This window comes from Cornus florida, unplaced genomic scaffold, assembly GCF_030987335.1.
Source record: "Cornus florida cultivar Cherokee Brave unplaced genomic scaffold, ASM3098733v1 CherokeeBrave_3.0.0_Hap2_Chr06, whole genome shotgun sequence".
Lineage (NCBI taxonomy): Eukaryota > Viridiplantae > Streptophyta > Magnoliopsida > Cornales > Cornaceae > Cornus > Cornus florida.
In genome coordinates, this window is record NW_026775576.1 from 6295629 (window position 1) to 6317373 (window position 21745).

Sequence of the window (21745 nt, forward strand, 5' to 3'; positions counted from 1 at the left end):
ACTACACTACATCTACACTACTAGCATGAAAATAAACTAGGGGAGAGGAACAATCCATCAAGGTATAAGAATGAACCATCAAGAGAATTACAAGAGTATTTCTTTAAGCACTATGTTTTGACAATCTCCAAATCTATAGCATCAATACACATAGACATGCATCAATAACACAAAATCTAGAGACAAGCACATGAACATCTATTCTAGCATACATAGACATATGGATAGAATGAAATGACCAATTGGAAGCATTAAACCACATAAATCATTGAATAAACAAGATCTATATATATCAAAATGTCAAAACATCAATTACAACACTAATCCCTCAATAATACACAAGATTAAGATATAGAAAGCATGCTTGGGGCTAACTCTAGCCCCAATAGGATGTCTAGTCACTCATGGTGATGATGCTCCAACCCTTAAGGGCTAACTCCATGGTTGAAATCTGCTCCTTGTTGATGAAGAACTCCTATGGTGTCTCTAGCCTCCTCCTCCTCTAAGCTTGCTTTCCAAGAGATGATATGAAAAATAATGTTGGCTCTCCCTTGTAAAAAGCAATCCTTATCCTTATATAGATAGGTCAAAATGACACCCAAAATGAGCTGGGGTCGTGCACACAATATTCCCTAATGATTGGATAAAGGACAATTTTCAATGAGATGGAATTTTAACTTTTTTGCACTAAAGGAAGTTCGATCGATCGAACCTTGGTCTTGGATCGTTCAAAAGTAAGTGAGATCGATCGAACTTAGGCTGGATCGATCTAACTGGCTGAGCTTTTTGGAAAAAGACAAATCCGAGATATTTATGGGAGATATTTTTGGGAAAAGGACAAAAGTGGTTAGTGGGTGGTACAGCTGTAGATATGATCAATCATTTGAATAAGGACAAAAGTGTTCGATCGATCGAAGGATGGTGTTGGATCGAGCGAACTTTTGGAACTTTATGCTTTTGGGTCAAGGCTTGGATCTATCTTGAAGTGCTGAAATCGATCATTGTTCGATCGATCGAACCTTGAACTTGGATCGATTGAACTTTGCTACCTGCCACCTTTGGCTTCATTTGCTTCCTTCTTTCTCCACTTTGCTCATTTCTTTATTTAATCCCAGAATTGCTTCAATTAAGCTCTTATTTGGCTGAGTCAGCTTATTTTCGGGATAAGTGCCTGAAAAAGGAAATAATTCAAAATCAATCTAAAATGGTAAAGTAAGATAGATAAAGGTACTAGAATGCCTAAGCTTAAGGGGTTTAAATACGCACTTTTCAGTGCTTATCACACCCCCAAACTTAAATATTGCTAGTCCCTAGTAATGAACTAGAAAGTAAAGGAATGAAATTAACAACTATACAAGTATGAACTAGAAAATAATTAATGGATAACGCCACTTTCATAGGGAACACGATTGCACTTAGTATATGCAACAAGCCTTTTAAAACCCCAGGTTACCCCTAGTGGATGAGTGAAGTCTCGTGAGGGTTTCTAGAAATGGTACCCACAAACATTAAGCTCATTCTTTCAAAAGAGGCACCAATATTGCAAACAAGCATTGGGAGAAAACTACCTCAAGTATGCAATTTTTCAACCCTTTCCAAGCAATCTCCCAAAATTTCAACATCAAGCAAACAAGTATGGTCCTCCACACATCAAGAAAATGATCATGCAAATCAAAACAACTCTAGAATCCTTTTGAGTGGACTGGCATCAAATGTGTTGCTATCTAAGCCAACTAAAGAATTAATCACATCCTTACCCTCAAACTAGCACACAAATCTAGTACCGATCATCAAGACAAAAAGTGAACCTTTTATTAAAGCTTTATTCATCTAGGTGTGTTTATTCTTTTCACTCAATTTTTTATTTTATTTTATTTTTATTGAGGATCAAAGATGGAAGTATAGTGCAATGTGTTGATCTATTAAGCTTTCTAGTGATCCATGAGGTCGAGCGTTAGGTCAATGACTCCCAAACCAAATGGCTTTAGGGCATTCGGCATTCAAATACCCTTACGGACTTACAAGCTCAAATCAACTAGGCTACAAATCAAGACAACAACCATCTAATCATTTCCTACTTCTCACCTTTTGAGAGAAGTCCTCACATTATTATTATTTTTTTTGAATAAACAAGTTCAATTATTAACCTAGAGTTTGGGCCCTCCACCTTTCGGCGCGAGAAGTTCAGTGCTTGACGAGGCTAGAATCCCGGCTACTTAGTGAAAAGGGATTGTTATCCACCTTTATCAAGAATGAAAGCTTTCAATGCACTACTAGCTCAATTGGGATATAACCAATTCAATAATCAACAAAGCATGTACCTTACAAATGAATGCTAGTGTGCGCTAGTGCTAGTGTAAAAGACTAGAGTGAATCTCAAAATAATCACAAAATCAGGATGATGTGGACCACTAGTGCAAACAAGATATCAATCTTTCAAAAAAATTTACTCATAAATGGCATTCACAAGGCATACAAGGAGTATTGGACTCTCAAGTCAAGCAATTTTTAAGATTTAAGCAATATAGTCCTCAAAGATCAAAATCATAGCTAGATATGGACCAATCATAGAAATATCCCTCAAATACACAAGTCATGCTCAAAATTTGAATTTAAAACTAACACTGTAAAGCACCAGTCCCCCCAAACTTAAATTGCACAATGTCCTCAATGTGCAAAAAGAACAAAGGAAAGAGTATACCAGTGCAACTAAGCAAGAATGATCGGGGCTGAAGTATCCGAAGTGGGTGGCATAGCCTCCCCAAACTTGGGATAAACTGTGGTCCTGAAAATTTGCACTTGGATAAACTTATAAGATAACAAAATGGGATAATCAGTGCACAGTGGTCATGCAAGTGTAAATTGGATTAACAGATAAAGAAATGAGAGAGGTATAAGGGTGATCCTGGAAATTGGGTAGCACTCTTTCACTAAAGTCACTGTGATGCACCCGATGGAGTCAAACATACAGATATGAGAATATAATCATATGACATCCATAGCAAAAATAGATATATATAAAACAGATAAAATGCAGGTACAACAAAAATATCAAAGCCGACAGACCGGCTGTAAAAATAATATAGTGACAATAGTAAAGTATCAAAAGGATAGATGGATCATAAGATAGAAAGACTGGGAGCTCAGGAAGATAAGGTAGGACGGGCAGGTCTGGCTCCGCGGATGTCTCTGGATAAATCTTTGAACATGGTCACAACATCCGTGCGAAAGGCAGCAAAATCAGCTCTGTGGGCTGTGAGGTCAGCTCGGATGGAAACAACAGCATCCTCAAGCGTCTGCAGATGTACTCCAAAGCTGGGGGTCATATCTGGAGTCTCAGGCATAGATGAATCAGAAGAAAGCTCCTGAGTCTGCTCCTGCTCATGAACGGGCGACCTGGCTGGAGAGTCCTGCTCTGCATCGTCTACAGGGTGCTCTAAGTCTATATCTAAATGCTCGGTAGCTGGATCGACTGGTGAGTCGTCCACTGCTGGATGTGCTGTTACTGCCTCTGTCGATGCCTTTGCCTGGGCCTGGGCCTGTACCTGTGCCTCCTCCAGCTCCAACTCTGCGGCAGCCAGTACCGCATGGTCTTGCAACCTAGTAATAAGGGAGCGGTAGGTCTTGTTCTAGTCCTTCTTGAGGTAGTGACAGGAACCTCTCTCGGGCTGCTCCCGAGGATAGATGGGGTAGCGCTGGTCAATGAGAATCTGGGTGATGAGGTGGCTGAAAGGAAGAGACTTAGCCCGTCCGGGCATCTTCTTGCTGATGTACTCGTCATACAACTTCCTTATTAGGCTCCAGATGAGCACGGGAATGGACACAGAGTGCCCGGTGTAGAAAGAGTAAAGGGTTGTCAGATAATCGCCCCTCCTCTGGATCTTGTGCCCCGCCATATAGATATTCCGATAGAGAACAGAATCAGTGAACCATAGGTCGTTAGGAAGGAATGTCCGGGTGGCGAAAGTCTCGCTACTGGCATGGTGACCTGTGAGGGAAACTGCCATGTCGGCATATGAAGGCCTGAATAGCCTCGGATATGTATCCTGAAGCTCTTGGGGACATCTGTGTGGACAGCGGCAAGAGCAGGCTAAAGTGTCCACTGTAATGGTGACCGGATGGCCATTGATAGAAGTGACCATCTCGGCTGTGGTGCACGGCGATGGTCGGAGGTTATGGTAGAACAACCGAACCAGCTGTGGGTAGACCGGCTCTGTAACGGGGGCAAGAATAGCGGCTAGGCCCCTCTAAATAATATCCTGGTAGGCAGATCGAGTCAGCACCGATCGAGAGAAGAAGGCCGTGTCAAACTCTGACTCATGGTCGAGTGTCATGTGCGCATATCGAGGCGTGGGCCTATCACGCCGCAGATGAGCTGGCTGAGGTGGTATATGTGAATTCTCAGCTCCAGTCTGCGGTGGAGATGGTGATGGAGTGAAAGCAGGATGAGCCACAGAAGTGGATGGTATATGGTCATCCCCAGGCTCATGAGATGGTGACTGAGGCGGGGTAGACTGTGCCGGCTCTTGCTGTGCATAAGAGGGCTCTGCTGGCTCCTTTATCCGTGGCCTAGTATGTCGGGTGGGCCCGTGTTGCCTGTTGGCAACGGTCTTCCTCTTTACCATGGCCTGCAAAAAGAAAAAGAAAAACTTGCAATGGGAGTTAGTGCCAGAATAAGAAATTTAAAAGCACGAAATAGAATCATATATGTCAAGTAAAATAGACAAAACAAATATGACATGAATCTACGCAAGTGGTAGAATATGAAATATGCTAAACAATGTAAGTATGAAATGCATCCAATGTGGAGTATCACAGGCATTGGGCATAGATATGATAGCATGACATAATATATGATGAATGAAGTGTGTGTGTGAGATCTGTGAAGTTCGATCGATCATAAAAAGAAATGAGATCGATCACTAAAGTTGGATCGATTGAAAGTACGTGAGATCGATCTCACTACTTCGATCGATCGAAGACATGAGTTCGATCGATCTCTCAAGATCGATCGGAGATACTAGTTCGATCGATCGAACTGTGCGACGTTGAAAACCCAAAGGTCACAGATCTGTGATCTTGGAAGCATGGGGCCCACACGAATGTGTTCGTGGGCCCATCAACACAACAAATCAACAAATCCATCACAAATCGAGGCCCATACTCCAACAAATCTAAGCAAATCTCAAAATATCTACAAAACATACACACGTATATGCACATATATATATAATGCTTCGAAGGTTCATCAATGACGGATTCATCCATCTAAGCAACCTAAATCGAATATGTAAATCATTGAACCATCAAATCGAACATCAAATCTCAAAGTGAATCTTGGTTCTTACCTTGAACAAGTGAGAGAAGTGGATGCGAAGAAGGAAAGATGGAATCCGAGATAAGAGAGAGATGTGAAGCTTGGAAACTCACTGGAAAAACTTCGCCGGAGATGGTGAAGTGGTTGGACAGTGATGGCGACGAAGAGAGGTTAGGGTTTTGAGGATGAGGGTGAGTTAGATCAATCTTTGTAATCGATCTTGCAAACCCTCGGTTCTATTTTTAAAAACATTCCTGACAGAGTTCAATCGATCGAACTCAACTGTGATCCATCAAACTTTGATGAACTCTCTTCAAAGTTTTTTTTTTTTTTTTTAAATTAAATTGAATAAACACTAATAATTAAAAATTAATTAAAATAGAATATTTTTGAATTTTTGAAAATTTTTTGAAAAATAAAATAAAATAAAATAAAATGAAAATAAAATGAAATACAAATGCAAATGTTTTTGGCTTTTTGGAAATTTGAAAAGTCAAAACAAAGTCAAAATAATGAAATGAAGATTGAGATCGATCAAAACAATAGTTTGATCGATCAGACAGAGAGCAAAAATATGCAGGTTTTTGGCTCAGAAAATTGGCTAAGTGTTGGAACATGAGATTGATTGAACTGGGAAGTTGGATCAATCAAAGGACTTTCAGATCGATCTTGGAATGTTTCGAACGATCAGACAGAGAGCTGAAATATACAGGTGGATGCAGGCTCAAAATTTTTCTAAGTGTTGAGTCATGAGATCGATCGAACTTGGAAGTTGTATCGATCGAAGGTCTCTTGATTGATCTAAGAGTTAGTTCGAACGATGGGACAGAGAGGTGATTTGGATGCAGGTTTCTACAGGTCGAAATTTTTTCTAAGTGTTAGATGCAGAATGGAGTTCGATTGATCGAACTCAGGTTTGAGATCGATCGAACTATGCAGAATGCTTAATAATGGCATGAAATCTTATGCAATCCTCACCAAAGTTCCTTGAAATGCATATGAACCAAAAACAAGTATCTAGACTTCGCAAGAAATGAAATGAAAGATAGAAATGGGGGAGGAATAGGGTTTTGACATCCTACGAATGCTTTTGCTAGTCTTTAATGTCTCTAGTAAGACATTGGGCTCTTTTAGCCTAGATCAAAGATCTTATAATGCATCCCCTCCTTATTGGGGTGATAGATGCTTTGAATTCCACCGAACAAATGGTTCTTTGAAGAACTTATTGGATTAAGCTCAAAAGAAATCTTTGGTCCCTTGTCTATGCAATTACAACCTTTGGGTTTCCATGCCCTTTTAAAGCAAGAGTTTGAAACAAGACTTTTAGAATGCAAGGTTGAAGATGATCCTTTAGAAGTTTTGGTTTTACACAAAAGCTCATTTCCTTGGCATTGAAGATCATGACATTCATCTACAATATTAACTTCTTCTTCATATTTGTCAAATAAATTGGGTGTGGGATTAAAGATATTCAACTTCACTTTCATGTGGGCAAATGAAATCTTCATTATCCCCGTCCTACAATTGATGTTGGCATTAGCGGTTGCCAAGAAAGGACGGCCAAGGATAACGGGAATTTTGCTTTTAGGATTGGAAACCGGTTCCATGTCTATGACAACGAAATCAACTGGGAAGAAGAATTTGTCAATCTTTATCAAAACATCCTCAATTATACCCTTAGGCTTCTTAATGGATCGGTCGGCAAGTTGCAAAACTAGTGACGTTGGTTTCAATTCACCTAAGCCCAATTTGACGTAAACCGAGTATAGAAGAAGGTTAACACTTGCTCCTAAGTCAAGAAGTGCCCGATTAATGATATGATCACCAATAATGCATGATGTAGTGGGTAAACCGGGGTCCTTAAACTTTGGAAGAATGTTATGTTGTAAAATTGAGCTTACTTGCTCGGTCAAAACCACTTTTCTTGGTGCTTGGCTCTTGTTATTCCGCTTTTGGGTGCACAAGTCCTTCAAGAATTTGGTATAAGCCGGAATTTGCTTGATTGCATCCAATAGTGGAAGATTAACTTTCACTTGCCTAAACATTTCCATGATTTCATTGGTTTTTGCCTTTTGCTTGTCTTTTGAAATGGAACCTTTTAAGGCATCTGGAAATGGAACCTTTGATTCAAACACTTTTTCAAAATTTTCTTTTGAACTCTCTTCAACACAAAAAGTTTTCAAATCATTTTTCAACAAAACATTTTCAACATCATTTTTCAAAACTTCTTTTTCAAACACATCTTTTAAGACTTTTTCATTTACAAGGTCATGTATATGCAATGAAGGAGGAATTGGATGTGAAACGGGACTGGTGACAACTTGAGGTTGCACCGGTTCACTCTCTTCATTGGACATTCCAACTTGATTGTCCACAATCCTACCACTCCGCAAGGTAGTCACTGCATTAACATGTTCAATGGTGTGGCCTTCCGATGAGGAATGGGTTTCCACAACATATTATTGCTTAGTTGGGGCATTTATAGGCATCTTTCCCTTTTCTCTTGCATTGAGAGTGCTAGTTATTTGCCCTACTTGGGTTTCTAGCTTCGCAATAGATTGAGAGTGAGAATGAAACAATTGAGTGTTAGCCTCTAAAGTGCCCAAAGCATTCAAAACTTTCTCTTCAAAGGTGGGACTTCTAGTATTACATTGGGAATAAGATTGGTTGGGAAAATGAGAATTAGCAAATTGATTCCCTTGTGATTGATAGGGTCTATAACCTTGGGATCCTTGGTTTTGAAGTGGAGGTGGAATGTACTTCCCTTGAAAACCGCCTTGGGGAGGGTTTTAGCCCTGTCCTTGGTTTTTCCAAGAGAAATTCAGATGATTCCTCTAACTTGGATTATAATGAGTGCCATAAGGATTGTTCCTTTGGTTCATAAAAGCCGTATTGATTTGTTCATTAGGTTCACTTTGCACTTGTCCGTGAGGACAATGAGAAGTAGAATGAAGACCACTAGAACAAGTCATACATGTTTCATTTAATGCACGATAAGAATGGTTAGGGAAGGAAGATACTTGGTTTGCTGAGTTTTGGTTAATCAAAAATTGATCAAACCTTTGAGACAAAGACTTCATTTCAGCGGCTATTTCATTTGAATGGTCAACTTTATGTAAGCCAACACTCTTCCTACCTTGTGAATTTCTACCATTCTTCGATGATAGTGTTCTATGAAAAGAATTTTCACTCATACTCTCATAGAGACGCCACACGTCATCCTTATGCCTATCAATGTATGAGCCACCCATGGAAGCATCAACCATACCCTTATAGTTGTCCGATAATCTCTCAAAAAGTATTAAACTAATTGCCATTTGGGCATGTCATGATGTGGACAATTCCTAAGCAATCATTGAAGCGTTCCCATGCCTCATGAAACATTTCTCCATGCCCATGTGAAAATTCTTGAATTGAGGTTCTCATGGCATTGGTCTTAGAAACTGGATAGTACTTCTTCAAGAACTCTTGTTGCATTTCTGCCCAAGAAGTGATTGAAAAAGGCCTAAGATTGTTAAACCAATACTTTTCCTTGTCTTTTAAGGTGAATGGAAAAAGTTTGAGTCTTAAAACCTCTTCCGGCATGTCCGTATATTTTACGGTGGAACATACTTCAAGAAACTCATCCAAATGCTTGTAAGGTTCTTCACTTGGAAGTCCATGATAGTTAGGAAGCATTTGAATGGTTTGTGGCTTAATTTTATAATGATGTGCTCTAAATGGAGGCAATTAGATGTATATAGGTGCATTATACTCATTAGGCACATAATGGTCTCTTAGAGCAAGAGGTGGATTAGCTACTTGAGGTGCAACATGAACACCTTGGTTTTGAATTCCTTGATTGTTGATGGGAGGTTGTGGATTATACATTGGTCTTGGCATTCCTTATGGAACTTGGCCTTATTATTGTGGTGGTTGGTGAATGAATGACCTAGGCATGCCTAATGGTACTTGTATGTTCTCATTGTGCAAATTGGGATGAAGGATACCTTGTTGGTCTATGTGACTAATGTCCTCAACATGATTATCATTATGGTCATCCATTAAAAGATTGGCTCTATTTGAACTTCCTCTTCCCCTAGGATTTCTAACTATAGATTCAAAATACAAATCAAGAGGGACAAGAGTTGGTCTCAATGAACGACGCCCATGCATGCACAATGCAAAACACAACAAACACAAAGAATGACAAACACTATGCCTTCATAACAATGCAATTAGACTTCTTCCACAAACATTTAATTCATACTCCCATGCTTTAACAACAATAATGCAAGACAATTAAAAATAAGCCTCCACGCGGGCCGACGATTTAACTAAGGGATTGAGTAAAGAAAATCTCACAAAGGTCCTTTAGCACTTCAACTCCAAATTTTAAAGCTTAGCTTAGCAATTTTAGAATTTTTATCTTTTTGCTTCCTTTGCTTGCTTGAATTGAATGCTTGATTGTTCCTTTGTTTGCTTCCTCTCCAACAATGCACCAAGTTAAGTAAGAACAACACAATAAGTAACCAAAAAGAAAAATAAAAATAAAGTAAAGACACGATAAAAAGAGTACTAATCCTAATCAATTCCACAAATTCGACGTTGCCAAATCTAATCAACAAATCCCCGACAACGGTGCCAAAATTTGACGGTGTGTAAACCGTTCCTTGTACACCAAATTGATGTAGTGAATGTGCGGTTCAAGAAAAGCCTTTCGAGTCAAGTTTAAACCACTACCAACACTACTACTAAAGTAGCAAGAGTGAGTAGGGATCGTCCCAAGGGATTATGAGGATCGAGCAATGTCGTGGAATCACAATTAGGGCTAGTAGGTCGAATGATCAAACAATTGGTTGGTTGGTTGATCAAAGAGCAACTAAATTAAACTAAGTAATAGCAAAATAGTGCAATTAAGAGTAAGTAAGAGGGAGAGAGAGATCTTGGGGTTTAGAGATCACCACCAAACAATGCATTTCTATGTCATTGACAAGTGATTAATGAGGGCAAATGGTGTGTTGCAATATTGGTGTGTGTGTGTGTTTGGTTGATTCAACAAGCAAGGATGACTAGTTAAGCATGTATTGTCTAAACATCATGTGAAAGGCACAATATATCTAAGCAATGAAGCATATATTGTTTAAACAACATGTGAAAGGCACAATAAATCAAAGCAAGTCATTAATCCTTTCATTTAGCTCACAATCCAAATACAACACAAGGATAGAGACATATGCTACTTGCATTCAAAAGCTTGGATCATCAATCAACAAGCATAGATTGTCCTCCCATTTAACACTATACTACAACTACACTACATCTACACTACATCTACACTACTAACATGAAAATAAACTAAGGGAGAGGTATAATCCATCAAGGTATAAGAATGAACCATCAAGAGAATTACAAGAGCATTCCTTTAAGCACTATGTTTTGACAATCTCCAAATCTATAGCATCAATACACATAGACATGCATCAATAACACAAAATCTAGAGACAAGCACATGAACATCTATTCTAGCATACATAGACATATGGTAGAATGAAATGACCACTTGGAAGCCTTAAACCACATAAATCATTGAATAAACAAGATCTATATATATCAAAATGTCAAAACTTCAATTACAACACTAATCCCTCAAAAATACACAAGATTAAGATATAGAAAGCATGCTTGGGACTAACTCTAGCCCCAAGAGGATGTCTAGCCACTCATGGTGATGATGCTCCAACCCTCAAGGGCTAACTCCATGGTTGAAATCTGCTTCTTGTTGATGAAGAACTCCTATGGTGTCTCTAGCCTCCTCCTCCTCTAAGCTTGCTCTCCAATAGATGATATAAAAAATAATGTTGACTCTCCCTTGTAAAAAGCAATCCTTATCCTTATATAGGTAGGTCAAAATGACACCCAAAATGAGCTGGGGTTGTGCACACAATATTCCCTAATGATTGGATAAAGGACAACTTTCAATGAGATGGAATTTTAACTTTTTCGCACTGGAGGAAGTTCGATCGATCGAACCTTGGTCTTAGATCAATCGAAAGTAAGTGAGATCGATCGAACTTAGGCTAGATCAATCCAACTGGCTGAGCTTTTTGGAAAATGACAAATTCGAGATATATATAAGAGATATTTATGGGAAAAGGACAAAAGTGGTTAATGGGTGTTACAGCTGTGGATATGATCAATCATTTGAATAAGGACAAAAGTGTTCGATCGATTGAAGGATGGTGTTGGATCGATCGAACTTTTGGAACTTTATGCTTTTGGGTCAAGGCTTGGATCTATTTTGAAGTGCTGAAATTGATCATTGTTCGATCGATCGAACCTTGAACTTGGATCGATTGAACTTTGCTGCCTGCCACCTTTGGCTTCATTTGCTTCCTTCTTTCTCCACTTTGCTCCTTTCTTTGTTTAATCCCAGAATTGCTTCAATTAAGCTCTTATTTGGCTGAGTTAGCTTATTTTCGGGATAAGTGCCTGAAAAATGAAATAATACGAAATAAATCTGAAATGGTAAAGTAAGATAGATAAAGGTACTAGAATGCCTAAGCTTAAGGGGTTTAAATACGCACTTTTCAGTACTCATCAACAACCAAAATTTTAACAAACTTAGCATGTTTCATAATCTTAAAATTTTCATGCAATGAGGCATATAGAAACTCACTAAAACCATATGAATTTGTAAGTTAGACTTCCCCTACCTCAAGATAACAACCAATCAAGTCCTTAGTAAGCTCTAGCTCCAAGCTCCAAACTCAAATCCCACAAAAAAGCTTACAATACCGGTACCAAGATGTAGTCCTTGCAATGTTCTACAATTTGCCAACTATGGCCGAAACTGAATCATCTCTAGCATGAACAAATTTTAGAAAGAAGGAAGAGAGAGATAGGGAGAGAAAGAAGAAAATGGAGGAAGAGAGCTTGTAGGGTGGGTATGGTCCGGAAATTGAAAGAAGAAAAGAATGGGTCAAAAAAATAAAGCCACACTCATGTCTTTAGAATTCTCTAGGCTATTCCATGGCTCTAAAATGACGAAAATGCCCTTTGAACTTCTTTTTATCATCAACCTTGCCATTAAATACCACCCTTATGTATATAAATACACATACACATGTGAAATGCCGATAACGCCCCTCGGGGCCCGCGTGACACGCAAAACGAGGCAAGGATTAAAATAATCCAGAAAAATAAAATAAATTCAGAAATTAGAAAGTAGGAAAAATCGGTAATGTTAGAATCTCCCCAACTTCAAAAGATTTCGTCCCCGAAATCAATCCACCTCATAAGAGAAAGATGAGAGGATAAAAAAAAGGAGTACGTCTCTGAGTACCCCATGCAATACGCTATACCTTAAAATCCCCATCTAAAGAATCTCACATTCTACGTCACTCGCAACCCTGTGCTAGTGATCTAGCACAATAATAACCAATCAGTAACCGCAGTCACATGTGACCTTTCCCCCACGAAAACCAACAGAACGAAAAAGGCATTGCAGTGCCGAACAAAATTCCCCACCGCTACCTATATGCACACAAGGCACAAGCCCGCAACCAATTATGTGACTCCACTAAGTCCTGACCACTGAGAACCACTAGGATTTTCATCCCTCCAACCAGAACATACCATTAGGCGGGACTGAATCCACAAACGACAACTTCAGTCAACCCACATGAAGGCATGCATCACGAAGAGAATCCTTCAATCCAGTCACCATAACATTTAACCCCAATTAAAACTAACCCGATTCATAAAATCACACTAATGCTACCCACACGAGACATTTTACAGGAAAGCTGTTGGATCCCACACATAGTAGGTCCAACTAGCAGCGCTTTACCCCATCCGCATCAAATGCCCCAAGGCCCACAAAACTATAGTTACAAAATCGCTCATCGAATCAATACTCGAGCTCAACTCGCAATCCCAAGGAAACTCTTAAAACCATCTCTGATAACTACTGTCTTCACTAGCTACATCATAGCTGAACACCCACGACTGTAATCGAGAGAATTATCCGACTTGTCAAGTGTACCATCAGGTACCCAGGAAAGCAAACCATCAGTATTGCTCAAGGATCAACTGATCTAACAACTAAAACTCCTTAGACACGTAGTCCCATACCAAGTACGCTACTATTCACAACAAGTGACCGGAATACATACAAGAATACCATCAATCCCAATCAAGATTCACTCTAAAATGGAATTATACTACCACACGTATGCAACGCACAACACCGTATTCTGATTGTCTCTAAGCATACTAAAATGAATGATCGTTGACCTTTGACCCAACATTGTGTTAAGGAAAGATTGACTCAGAGAAATGGTTGGCCAGGCCATTCCCATCGTCGATTCGACTTTAACACCAACATCGTTCTTGTCTTCAGGTCTAATCCTCAAACACACTTACAGACTACTCCTTATGTCTACTCTAGACACACGGTCAAACCATCCCTAACACACAAGTCACCTCATAACTACTAGATACTATCACTAATTCTAAGACCCTAAGAAAACGTATACACCGGTTGACAAGTCGCGTCTCACGTAACATTAATCATAACCTCTTGGAACGAATCCCACAAAACCAAGGAATTCACCTCCAACCATATAGATAAGTTGAGCGATTCAGAATAAACCTTCATTCGGATTCCTCAACAAGGAGAAAGCTCTAAAAAGTTCTTTCGCCCACCGACACGCACAACTCCTATGTGGAGATAAAAAACTCACAAACAAGAAAGTCCTGGCCAGGACCAACACAAGAAGAAGGAAGATCAAGTCCCTCTACCGTAACAGAACAGAACACATATCTATCGATACCTTGCATAAGCTATGCCAAGAAAGAGGAACTAAATAGAGAGGAAACAACTCGATCCGCAACTTGTACACTTAACATCCATATACTCAAGAGAACAGTGCCCCTTCCCAAACACTAAGGCTAGACAACGACTCCTAAGACATCGCGTCCCATCCTGTCCAAAGCAGAACCTTAACAAGTGAAATTCCAAACATTCCATTCGTAGTTACAACTAGGCAATGTTAACCACTACATCAATAACCTTTAAAGTAACATAGCTAAAACCTTTCTATCATTAATCCATCATTAAAACCATTACATAAGAGCTCAACTGCTCAAAAAATATATGTCATTATCCAATAAAACTGTCTGGAATACTCATACAGTCTTACAATTACATCATTGCCTTAATACATAATGGGTACAACTGATACATCATCACAACTTAAAACTCATACAAAACTCCATGATCATCATCAACACCATCCGGTCCGGAACCACACTACGGGATATGTCCACCATCCTGGCATAGATGAATCCAACACTGCACAAAGTGTACGGGCACCTGTCCAAACTCACGGGTAGCCCCTGTTACCAGAGCAACTGTGTGCAGATACCTCCTGTCACCCCCAAACTCGCAGGTATCCCCCGCTACACAATCACAGGTAACCCCCGTTACAGAACTCGCAGGTATCCCCCGCTACACAGTCACAGGTAACCCCCGTTACTATACCGGACTCACAGGTATCCCCCGTTACAACATGACATGATGCACTGACAACAACATGACAAGACGCACATATGATAATGTGACATGACTACCCAAGAACTATGCAACACGACTGACAAACTACTGTGCAACATGACTCACAGACAACCATGCAACACGACTCATAGACAACCATGCAACACAACATGACTCATAGGTAGCCCCCGTTACAACATGACACAACTCACAGGTATCCCCCGTTACAACACATGTCGGCTCACAAGTGTCCCCCGTTACAACTGACACGACTCACAGGTATCCCCCGTTACAATAGTCACAGGTAACACCCGTCACAAAAATCACAGGTAACCCCCGTTACATCTAGCACAACTGTGCATAGGCAACTGCCTAATCTCACAGGTATCCCCCGTTACACAAGAATCAATCATAATAATATCTCATCTCCTCTATAAACAATCCCTCTTCATGTGGCCCGACTGACCACACCGAAAGCAAACTTCAGAACTAGGTCTATCAAGAGGACACTCGCCTTGTGGTGTCCTAGCTGCTTACAATGATAACATATTAAGCTTGTCCTAGAAGGCTCCGAAGAAACACCAACAATAGGAGTAGCACTTGCCGTTCGCTGCTCCTGAGTAAACAAGGAAACATCCATGTGCCTCTTCCTGTCCCGACTCCTGGAAGGAGTACCCATAGTCATACCTCGTTCCTGAGAACCCACGGTACCACTCCTCTCTTGCCAATCCTTGGCTTCTGCTTCTACCATTAATGCTCTCATAACCGCTTCAGAATAATTCTTTAACCCCAAAAGTGTCAACCCCGGCCTAATAGAATGGTTTAAGCCGTACACAAAATGCCATGTCTTCTCCTCCTCATCCCCTAACACATCCGCAGCAAAACATGAGAGAGAAGTGAACTTATTCTCATACTCTGTTACTGACATATCACCTTTCTTGAGACTATCGAACTGCGTCCTTAATTATCGTTTCTTAGTTTACAAGAAATACTTTTCAAAGAAAAGACTCTTGAACGTATTCCAACTCATACTGTCAATATCATGCACGTTAGTCATAGTCTTCCACCATGCTGCCGCGTTACTAACAAACTTGTATATAGCTAAGGTGATCTTCAACCAATCACCGGGCACTGTTATTGCCCTGAAATGCGTTTCAACTTCATCCAACCAATCGTCCGCTACCAATGGATCTAGACCTCCTTCAAATGTTACTTTCATGAGCTTGTTAAATTGAAGCAGATATTCAAGATTCCACTCCATCTCCGTCTCCTGCGGTTGAATAGCCGATTGCGGTACCACTTGAGGAACTATGGTACTTGCAATTTTCTGAAAGGCTGAAGCTACAGCCCTTACCACCAGAACTTCGTCCTCTAGTACCTGTGGATTATCATCCACCTCTCTTCCTCGGTCCTGTCCCATCGAAACCCTTTCTGGTTGGGATGGCCCTTCACCTGTTTGCTGTCCAACTTTATCCGGGTCCATCATTTCATGTAGTCTTTAAACATGGTTCTACAATGACAACCAAACGATTAACAAGAATACATGAAGTAGCTCAATCCACGAGCTACGGTGCTCACACTATTCGTTCGATAGGAACTAAACGTTCAGAAACATAGAAGTGATCAAGCCCCTCACTTACGTGGATCAAAACTTTTTGCAACTCAACATATAACACTGTCCCGAAACCTCAAACTCATCAACAACGAAACAAACTAGTCACATGAACATCCACTCCCTAGTGGATGAACGACCACAACACGAATCTAGACATACAACTACTTCCCAAAATAGGATTATATCTATCATGCTCAATTACATGCAATAAAAACTCATATACATGCTTTTAATTATAATTACACTTAACAATTAAGCAGGTAGTCAACTAAGCATTCTTTCATCAACAATAACAATTAACAATTAAACATGTAGCAAATTAAGCATGCTTTAGACAAATATAATCATATAAGTAGCTGCACATATACATTTAACATTAACAGTTGATCATGCTTTTCCATTTAACAATTAATAAACTTAATGAACAATGAATACGGAGACATATACTAAACATAGCAACATTTAAGCACATAGCAATAAGTCATGTTTTTGAACCAAAAAGTAATAACCACGTAAGCACGTAATACCGTCAAACCCAGTTCTAACTCTTCTAGGTCAACCCTACCCGTCGTTCTTAGGTTTTCGAACCTAAGGCTCTGATACCATTTTGTAACGACCCAGCTCCTTATGGATCCAGATCATTAAATGGTTCCTTACCCGAACCAAAAACGTCCGAGGGTAATACGGTCATTTCACGCTAAATTTAAATATCAAAGTCCAAAAAGGGCAAGATAGAATTGTATCACATAATAGATAAAAAGAGGCTCGGGGCAATATAGTCCTTCCGGTGGTCAAAACATAATTATTGCATTTATTTGGGTCATAAAATAATTACGTGTAACCTCACTTGGGTACCAAAGTGTAATTTAAGAATTTAAAATAGCAATTACATATGAAACAGAAACTGGTCGACGTATATGCTTCATACGTCGACTGGTTTGGACGTGAACAGTAATGATACCCACTGCTGAGATACCGGCCGACGTATGGGAAGCCATACGTCGACTGGTTTCGAACATGAGTTACAATGGATAATGGTCGACGTATAGGAAGCCATACGTCGACTGGTTTGGGACATGATACCGGTCGACGTATGGGAAGTCCATACGTCGACTGGTTTGCAACGTGAGCCACAATGACCCATACTGTGAAGATGCCGGTCGACGCATGGGGAGCCACACGTTGACCGGTTCTGGGAAACTCTCACTTCTTTTCCCACTGTCCAGTGATAACCCAAATACACCAACATTTGGTGATTCAACCACCCACGCCACTACACTCACGTGTAATTTAAATACATTTCAACATTTAATCCAAAAACAACAACCTTTGTTAACGTAAATTGTAACACGTCACTTAAAACCCACTAAAAGATTTAATGTAAATAAAATTTAATTATATTACTCCAAGGGCCATATACAAAATGAATCCAATCATTCTACATGTTGCAAAAATAATACATATTGATAACAAAATTTTTGTAGGATAGATAACAAGTTCCAATGCATCATTTAAAGACCAAATTACATAAGTCTCATTTTATACAATTTCCAAGGATTAAATACAAGGTTGGGGCCTCCATAGCCAATATTCATAAAACTTTAATATAAACAAGATGGAAGTGAATTTCCTAACTACATCAATGTCCATGGATGCACATTAACTACCGGCTCATCTCCAAGTCCTTGAAAAATGTTAATGTTGATGGAGTGAGCTCAACTGCTCAGTAGAGTTAAGCCTAAATCACATTCCTAAAAATCCTGTGAGCCACAACAAAAGAATGGGATTCAAGAAAAAGGGATCATGGGATTAAATCATTTCAACATTTATAAAATTCAGAATTTCACAGATTGTACCATCCAATATGAAATGCAATGTCTCCTTCTTTCTTCCCAACCCAACCTCACTACCACCTTCCTAACCATCACCTTGGCTTACCACACAAACCCCCATCTCATTCTCTAACCCTCTTTTCCATATTAACCTTCATCTTCTCAACTCACCCTCATGCCATGAATATGCATGTCATACAACCAATCATCATTATACAAGTTATATTTTACCTTTAAGTTATGATATCAAACATCCAAACATAGAAATTGATAACTGTAATGACCCCGAATTTTCTCTAAATAAAATCCTCGATTTCATTAAATCAAAAGACTTTATAAAAGACACCCAGGATCTCAAAAGAAATAAAATATCCTTTATTGATACAAAATCAATCAAATTTCCTCAAATACACAAAAAAATCTCCAAATAAATAAAATAAATCCTGTAACGCCAACTCTTCAGCCTAAGCCCGAATCTAAAATACACCCGGATCACAAAAAAATGCCTTCTTTTATACTAAATCAATTTCCTCAAATATACATAAAAATCTCTAAATAAAATAATTCCTCAACACCAACTCTTCCACCTTAGCCCGCAGCTGAAAATCCTCAAGCATCCTTGGTACCTGAAACTGGAAGGGGGTGAGACGGGAGAAGTCCCAGTAGGAAAAACCATAGCAAGGATTTCAAAGAGTTTCATGCAAAATTAACTTCACAAAATATATATTTGCAATTTTAACAAAACAACAGTTAATAAAATATTTGAAACAAAATCATCTAGGCCATTCAAGATATGAAGAACCCTACACTGTAAAAGAAATATTTATTTTCCTCATCATCTGAGCATCAACTCTCTGTTCATCTCGGCACTCTTTGTCTGTGTCTTTCCTCATTTTATTTCTCTATGTATTTTTTTTTCTCTCTCTCAAATGCTTACCAAAGCCACACGTATATAAAGGAAATTCACTACCGACACTAACAAATATCAGCACTGCTCACCCCACACGTCTAGACAACATCGTTATATTTGAACAAAAAATGTCCAACTAGTCCCACCACCTTATCTTACTTTTTATTCTTCAGATTCAATACACAAGAAATCACAATCTCTCTCTAAAATAAATCACCATGTGCAAAATAAATTTGGTCTAAATATCCACCAATGTCAAATGGTGGAGCCCGCTAAAATCATCCCCTTTATTATTTGTTTTTGTTTTCCACTAATTCAGCTGGTCCCTTCTTTATTACCATGAGATATACCACAAATCTACATATATAAAATGTAAGAAACCAATTTAAGTGGGACCCGTCAACCACCTTATCACTTCATCAATTTTCCTTTTCTTTCCCTTGCATTTTCGGCCACCTGTTCCATTTTGCCTCCTTATCTTATATATCCATCAGACAACAAACATTATATTGTAGTATATATATATATAATGAAAACTAAATCAAAACCTATTTCTTCTTGTGGGACCCGCGCCAAAATATCACAATTTCATCTTCATTTCCTTTTCCCATTCTCGGCTGGTACCTTGTTCCATCTGATGATGCATCCAAAAATATATATATAAATCATGTATATACAAATGTAATGCAACCAATCAATTCACCCATTACTATCATCTGATGGGACCCTCAAATTCAATCTTCCTCATTTCTTTTCTTCTTTGCATTTGTTGCTGAAGCTCGCTGCTACCTCAAATTGAAACACTAAATATATATATAACATTTATATTCATGCTTTGTGAGAAAATCAGACCCAATAAAATTCTATGTGGGTAAAATCTCTAAAATTAAAAAGTCAATCTTAACAATTAAAAATCATGAAATAAATAAATTTCAACTCTTAAAAATCCGGGTTGTCACAATAACATAGATCATACTTTTATATTTTCTCATAGAAAAGTAGAATGCTTGACACAAATACAAGAAACCATCATTTTCTCATTCTTCAACAATTAAGCCATCACAATTCATGCTCAATATTACAACCAAAATTTTAACAAACTTAACATGCTTCATAACCTTAAAATTTTCATGCAAGGAGGCATATAAAAACTCACTAAAACCATAGGAATTTGTAAGTTAGACTTCCCATACCTCAAGATAGCAACCAATCAAGTCCTTAGTAAGCTCTAGCTCCAAGCTCCAAACTCAAATCCCACCAAAAGCTTACAATACCGGTACCAAGACGTAGTCCTTGCAATATTTTACAATTTGCCAACTATGGCCTAAACCGAATCATCTCTAGCATGAACAAATTTTAGAGGGAAGGAAGAGAGAGATAGAGAGAGATAGAGAGAGAAAGAAGAAAATGGAGGAAGAGAGCTTGTAGGGTGGGTGTGGTCCGAAAATTGAAAGAAGAAAAGAATGGGTCAAAAAAATAAAGCCACACTCATGTCTCTAGAATTCTCTAGGCTATTCCATGGAGCTAAAATAACGAAAATGCCCTTTGAACTTCTTTTTATCGTCAACCTTGCCATTAAATACCACCCTCTATATAATACCATTAATACAAATACATACATGTATATAAATACACATACACATGTGAAATGCCGATAACACCCCTCGGGGCCCGCGTGGCAAGCAAAACGAGGCAAGGATTAAAATAATTCAGAAAAATCAAATAAATTCAGAAATTAGAAAGTAAGAAAAATCGGTAATGTTACAACCTACTTGCATTGTGTTGCCTAATTTTGAGGCTAATCAATATGAAATCAAGCCAGAGACCATTCAAATGTGTCCACTCTTTTATGGCTTAGATGAAGAGGAACCATATAGGCATCTAAATGAATTTCTTGAACTATTTTCCACCGTGAGGTACATGGATGTTCCGGAGGAAGTTCTTAAATTACTTCTCTTCCTTTTCATGCTTAAAAATAAAGCAAAGCATTGGTTCAATACTTTAGGGGTAAATTCAATAACATCTTGGGTACAAATGCAAAATGAGTTTTTAAAAAAATTTTACCCCGTAAGTTTGACCAATGTAATGTGTGCTTCAATTAGAGAATTTTCTCAAAGGGAAGGAGAGTTGTTGCATGAGGCTTGGGAGAGATTGAATGACTTGCTAAGAAAGTGTCCATATCATGGTATTCCAAAATGACAAGTTGTCCAATACTTCTATGAAAGCCTATTCGACATGCAAAAGGACATAGTTGATACCTCATGTGGAGGTTCGTATTTGGAAAACATGAAGATGACATTTGACACCTTTTTGAAAAAATGAGTGAAAACTCTTTACACAAATATTACACTTCTCGACTTGATCATGGTTTTAATAAAAAGGAGAAAAGTGTAACAGTGTGTCAAATTGAAAGTTCAAGGGAAATTGTAGCCGAGCTTAAAACTCTTTCTAAAAAACTTGATCAATTCTTGTTGAATCAAAAACCGGCTATCAATTCATCTCATTTTCATCATACAACTCATCTTTGTGAGCC

At 38.8% G+C, this 21745-nt stretch overlaps 2 long non-coding RNA genes and 1 pseudogene across 2 annotated transcripts; 1 reads left to right on the forward strand and 2 right to left on the reverse strand.

Moving 5' to 3' along the window:
• Positions 1–8640: 8640 nt before the first annotated feature.
• LOC132315198 (small nucleolar RNA R71) lies at positions 8641–8738 on the forward strand (annotated as a pseudogene).
• A 2144-nt stretch (positions 8739–10882) lies between these two features.
• LOC132314790 (uncharacterized) lies at positions 10883–12682 on the reverse strand. Its single transcript, XR_009483501.1, has 2 exons — positions 12013–12682; positions 10883–11788 (listed from the first exon to the last, which is right to left on the reverse strand). It is a non-coding gene; the product is annotated as an uncharacterized LOC132314790 (long non-coding RNA).
• A 5974-nt stretch (positions 12683–18656) lies between these two features.
• On the reverse strand, positions 18657–20716 carry LOC132311078 (uncharacterized). Its single transcript, XR_009482814.1, has 2 exons — positions 20406–20716; positions 18657–18934 (listed from the first exon to the last, which is right to left on the reverse strand). It is a non-coding gene; the product is annotated as an uncharacterized LOC132311078 (long non-coding RNA).
• Between the last annotated feature and the right edge of the window lie 1029 nt (positions 20717–21745).